This window comes from Arachis ipaensis, chromosome B08 (genome assembly GCF_000816755.2).
Source record: "Arachis ipaensis cultivar K30076 chromosome B08, Araip1.1, whole genome shotgun sequence".
Taxonomy (NCBI): domain Eukaryota; kingdom Viridiplantae; phylum Streptophyta; class Magnoliopsida; order Fabales; family Fabaceae; genus Arachis; species Arachis ipaensis.
In genome coordinates this window covers 27,949,419-27,956,106 of record NC_029792.2, presented here as the reverse complement: position 1 = coordinate 27,956,106, position 6,688 = coordinate 27,949,419, and positions in this window count along the sequence as shown.

Genomic DNA, 6,688 nt, shown 5'->3' with positions numbered 1-6,688 from the left:
AGTGAATTTTGTTAATTTTTTTCGTAATGAATAAAATTGTTTAGAAAAATAAAAAAAATTACGTCGAATTATATTTGCTTGATTTTTTTGGGTGCCTTTTAGATAATTATCTATCCAAATATTTTCACAACAATTCAAATAAAATGCATAAATTAAATGCTAAATACAATAATTGTTTATTGTTTGTTAAAAATATAATCATTTATATGTTTTTTTTTTATAAACTTAAACTTTTGAGAAAAATAATTTTATGACACTATCGAGGACTTATTTGTCATTCATATATTTTAGAGTTATTTTTTTTCGGTAAATATTTAAGTACAAAGATTCTGAAAATTAAATCCATATTGTTAAAAATTAAAAAATTTAAAGATTGCACCGAGATTCAAAGAAATTGAACCAAATAATATAACAAAATAATATGTTAACTATTAAAAATTAGGTTGATTTGAGCATTTTACTTTTTTTTTTAATCGGGGGGAAATTTAATAAAGAATGAAAATGGTTTGGCTTTCATCATCATCATCTTCATCCTCATCATCATGCTTTAAAGGTACTTTCTTTTAAAAGTTCAAATAAGTCCTCCATTTTTACCTGTTCCTTTTGAATCATATAATTTACACCATCCTTTGTTTTACCATCCTCTTAATAATATAATCAAAATACTTAAATCTCTTAATAATATAGTATGATATTTTCTTGAATTTTCACTTTATTATAATTTTTCCTTTTCGGATCAAATCTATAGAAATGAATTTTCATAATTTTTTTCAAACAATGTTATCAAGTATGTAAGTTTTTATTATATAATATCTTTTTTTGACTAAATTTTTTTCATTATCAAATATTTTTGAAAAAAAATACACCATAATACGAATTGTTATCTATGCTCATAATTAGTATAGAAAATATGTGCTTAAAGAAGCAGCCAGAAAATTAATGGGAGTACGTACTCCTCATCCAGCGCCCTATGAGTTCGTTCACGCTCTGCTAGGGTTTCACTGCGTCGCCTCCATGGTTACACCTTTCTTTGTCTTTTCTTCGTCAAAGTCTTTTCTATCTTCTTCTACTTTCTTCTCTTAATTTCTTTTCCACTTAGTTCCCTAATTTTCGTTTTCTCCCCCAATTCATTCCTCTTTTAATTTATTTCGTTTTCTAATTCACTCATTCCATTTATCTTATTTCTCTCTGCTCTACATCATGAGCAACAAATCAGAGACACAAAACCCTCATATAATTGATAGTGATCAGGAGGATGACTTGATCGTTTTAGCTTATGAAGATGTTTCTGAAGGAATTCAAGCCTGTACACGGAGCCTGTCTGGAAGAATTTTCTCAGATCGGATCTTTTCCGTAGGTACCATGGAAGGAGCTCTCTATGCAATATGGAATAAACCAGAAGGATTCAGAGTAGTCGAAAAATCCAGGAACCAGTTTCAATTTTTCTTTGAGAATGACTCTGATGTGACTCGAATTGAGAGAGGTTCACCTTGGTTATTCAAGAGTTTTGTTATTCATGTTCACAGATGGAAGCAGTCAATAAACATGGAGGATAATCACATTTCTTCTTTTCCTGTATGGGCACAATTTTGGGGATTGCCTGAACAATACAAAATACTTGAGGTTGGACGAAAATTGGGTAGGAGACTTGGTCAAATTGAAGATGTTGCTCTATTTGAAGTTAGAGGCAAGGATACACGCATAGTGAAGGCTAAAGTCGAACTGAACGGTGATAAAAGAGTGAGGGATACACTGAAACTGCTTGATCCTAATCAGAAAATACTGGAAATTGGAGTACGCTATGAACGTATAGGTATGTTCTGTACTTATTGTGCAAAATTGGGGCATGAATCTAAGAACTGCCAATGTTTTATTGATGATTCTACCCAAAACAATATCAAGGAAGATAAAGTTGGTGAATGGCTTAAGGCAGATCAAGTCGGTAGGCGTTTAACTGAAAAAGAGCTTCCTTCAATCCTAACCAACCTCGGGATGGTTCTATTCCAGCTCAACCGAAGAAAAAATCTCCACCTGCTTGGCTTTTTGATAGTTTCTCAAAAATGAGTGTGCAAGATGATCAGAAAAAACAGAATAATAAAAAAATTGCTGCCAATTCGGGTTCTAGAGAAGAAAATAAGGGTGAATCAGAAAACACAGGTACAGCTACTGATACTAATTCTTCTTCTAATGCTTTATTGGAGATATCCTATCCCATGAATAATGTCTAACACAATAACAACGTCATATCCAAGCTTAAAAAGGAGAATAAAAAGCCAAACCTGAAACAACTTGCCAGAAAGTCTGTGATAGGTTTCAAATGGAGGAGTGGAGGTAATGGTACTGAAGAAATTTCAAAGAAAATTTGTCTCAATGATATTGTCTCTGATGCTATGACGGTGGAGGGTGCCATCCTTCAAGTGGCACCCAAAGAAATATGAAACTGCTCTCGTAGAATTGTCGGGGTTTGGGGAGACCCCTAACAATCCACAATCTTAAAGGGATTTGCAAATCCTACTCCCCCGAGGTTGGTTTTATATGTAAAACAAAAAATCAATCTCGACAAGTTGAAGGAAAATTAAGATCTTGTGGTTTCAAGGAATGGTTTATTGTGGATCCGGATGGATTATCAGGGGGTTTGGCAATGGCATGGAGGGACGGTTGCACTGTTCAGATTTTGCAGCATGGTAGATTCTTTATTGCAGCATCAGTTCTGACAGCTGATTCTAATGATCCCTATGGTGTTCTAGGTGTCTATCTCAGTTCAAATGATCAATATAGAATGGCTCAGTTTGCTGAATTAACTTCAGTCACGCAACAGTTTGATGGTAAGGTTGTGTTAATGGGTGATTTTAATGCCATTTCTAGTCAATTAGAGAAAGCAGGTGGGTGTGCTAAATCTCCTTCTTCTATCGAAACCTTTAACAGTTTTATTTATGATAATTCTCTAATTGATATTGGTATGGTCGGAAGACCATTCACTTAGTCGAATAGACGGAGGGGTGATGAGTTGATACAGAAAAGACTAGACCGATTTCTGGTAGGTGTTGATTGGCAGTAACTCTATCCCAATGCAACGGTTCTTAGACTGTCAGAATTAGGCTCGGATCATTCCCCTCTTCTCTTAGACTCTAATCCGAGAATTGAGAGATCTAAACGCCGATTCAAATTCCAAGAAAGATGGTGTTCCAATGATGAAATAAGGCAGATTGTTAGAGAGGTTTGGTACGAACAGATTGATGGTTCAGCCATGTATATCCTAACTCAAAAACTAAAGCGTTGTCGACATAAGATTGTCAGATGGCAGCAAGAATACAGATCTAATTCGAAGGTGGAGATTGATTTACTACAGTCTGAATTAGAGGAACTTCGTTTAGTAGGAATTCATGGAGGCGATATCATTTCAGAAATAGAGGAAAAACTTGAAAAAGCATTGCAAAATGAGGAATCTTATTGGAAAGATAAGTCTAAAGTCAAATGGCTCAAATCTGGCGATCAGAATACAGCTTTCTTCCATCAGAAATTTAGAAATCGAACCCGAAGGAATAGAATTTGGCAACTAACTGGCAGTGACGGTGAATTGGCTACTTCAAATGCTAGTATTGCTTTTGTGGCTGAATCTTATTTCAAGGACATCTTTTCCTCCACTTGTCATGAGAATCCTGAACCTCTGTTTACTGATTTTGAACCTAAGGTTACAGCTCACATGAACCGTAGGCTTCAAAGACCAGTGACTATGGAGGAAGTGAAACGTGCAACATTTAGCATTCATCTCCAAAGTGCTCCAGGAGATGATGGTATGACAGCAAAATTTTTTCAAAACTTCTGGAACATACTTAGTGGTGATGTGTTTCAAGCAGTTAAGAGCTTCTTTTCAGGGGGCAGAATTTTGAAGGGTTTTAATCACACTCAGATCTGTCTTATTTCCAAGATTTCTGATGCTGAAGATATGACTCAGGTAAGACCAATAAGCCTATCTTCGGTCTTTTACAAGATTATCTCCAAAGTATTTGTACATAGACTTCAAGGTATGATGAATAGACTAATTAGCCCTACGCAGAGTGCTTTTATTAAAGGCAGATTAATCTCTGATAATATCCTAATTGCTCACGAGTGTATGCATTACTTGAAGAACAAAAAAAGGGGACTCGAAAATGAAATGGCGCTAAAACTAGATATGAGTAAGGCATATGATAGGGTGGAATGGCACTTTCTTTGGTTTATATTGGAGAAGTTTGGTTTTGACTCCCGGTGGATCATGTGGATTCGAGAATTAGTGACAACTGTTTCTTATTCTGTTATTGTGGAAGGACAACCTTATGGTTTCTTCAAACCAAATAGAGGTATTCGACAAGGAGATCCTCTATCTCCCTATCTTTTTCTTTTCTGTGTAGAAAGTCTCTCCTTCTTGCTACACAAGGCAGAACAAAACAAACTAATTCAGGGTCTTCAGATACATAGGCGATGTCCCAAGGTCAACCACCTCCTCTTTGCTGATGATTCCATCTTATTCTATAAGGCTAATCTTGAAGCATGTTCAAATATCCTGCATTTATTGAATTCTTATGAAAGCATCAGTGGCCAGCGGGTAAATCTTAATAAATCTGCTGTATTCTTTAGCCACAACACTCCCTCCACTACTCATACACTACTGGCTAACTCTATGAATATTAATCATATTGGGGCTCAGGATAAATACCTTGGTTTGCCTTCTACAATCTCTAAATCGAAAAAGGCTTCTTTTAGTATGATCAAAGAAAAGGTTCGGAAAAGAATCCAAGGGTGGAAGCGCAATCTTCTATCGTCAGGTGGTAGACACGTATTGCTTAAGGCAGTGGGAGAAGCTATTCCTATTTATACATTGTCTTGCTTCAAGTTGCCTGATGGTTTAATCTTGGAAATTCACTCTCTATTTTTTCAGTTCTGGTGGGGACAAAAAGGTTCTGAAAGGCGGACGGCTTGGATTAACTGGGACACTATGACTCGCCCACGAAAAGAAGGAGGCCTTGGATTTAAAGATCTCAGAATCCAAAATCTGGCACTTTTAGGCAAACAGTTTTGGCGACTTGTAACACAGCCTACTTCCTTATTATCCAAAATCCTAAGAGGTAAATACTTTAGCAATGGTAATGCTATAACGGCAAAAATTGGAGTCTTACCTTCTTGGAGATAGAGGAGCATACTGGAAGGCCGAAAGATTGTTGAAAAAGGTCTTAATTGGGCTGTGGGTACTGGAGAGAATATCCGAACCTTTGAGGATCCTTGGCTGTCTCCTCCGTATCCTTTAAAGATTTCTGACATGCCAAATAGACAAGCTATCTCTGAGTTGGTTCCAAGAGTTAAAGATCTAATTACTGAAGATAGGAATTGGAATCAGAATCTTATTCAAGAATTATTTCTCCAAGACATTGCAAACAGGATTTTGTCAGTTAAAATTCAGCAGAGTAGGGAAAAATTGCAATGGGATTTGAACAAATCCAAACAATATGATACAGCTTCAGGTTACAGAATTGGCTATTTATTTTACCTTCCGCCTCTGGAGCTTTGCCCTAATTATATGCAACAGAAAAAGCCGTGGATTGATCTATAGAAGTTGAACTTGCCTCACAAAATTAAGCTATTTATCTGGAAAGCTCTCCATGGCCGGCTCCCGGTGCTTGCTCAGATTCATCACCGCATCCCATCTATATCACCAATATGCCACTGCTGTCATGAAGCAACCGAAACAGTCACTCATTGTTTGATCAATTGCTCTAGAATTAAAGATGTATGGTCTCAGAGTTATCTTCGCGACTGTCTTCCCCCTCAGAGTCCTAACGACTTTTGGACATGGTGGATTGCATCAACAGAGATGCTTAACCCGTTGAAGAATGCTGACCGTAATCCTCAATTGCTTGCCATCATTTGCTGGAACTTTATCCTAAACACCTGTTAATCACCAAACACAACTTTTAAAAAGCATAATACTAAATCTCATTTTAAATATCACTTCTAGGATAAACTACACTTATGTTTCATCTTCTAAAAGTTATTAAAATGTAGAAATATAACGACTTATGTACTTTTTATTTGTTTAGATTTTTTTAAAAAGTCATTTATGACAAAAAAATAATAATGTAAGAAAAAATAAAAAAAGTATATGTATTCCTAGCTATGATAATAAGATCTCTTTTACATGCAACAGAATCTTCCCTCAAATATTACAAAGAGCTAGAAACCAAATATATAGCAGTAATTTGACAATGCTAGGTCTCTCACCATTTCAATCTAAGAACTGAATATATATGTTGTCACATAATACTACTAATATAAGAAAATAATTTAGTTTAGTTTATTAATATGTATTAGTATATAGAGCCTATAAATATAATGCATGCTATCTCCATCCCCTCTTTTACGCTCTATGTGTCATCATTGCATTATCTTCATTTTTGAAAATACCTATAACTAGGAAAGTCATTGGACATAGCTTTTATGATAAATTATCTTACAAATTTAGAAAATATATTTAATTGGTCATGGCTAGATGCCATACATTATAGAATACCAATATCTAGGTTTTTAGGTAATACTTTAATTTAGCGCAATCCCACTCCCACTTAAAATGCAATTCAATAGTTGCGTTTGTTTATAAAGATGTAATATTGAGGTAAAAATATAGAGATATAAAATTATATTTGATAGATATAAA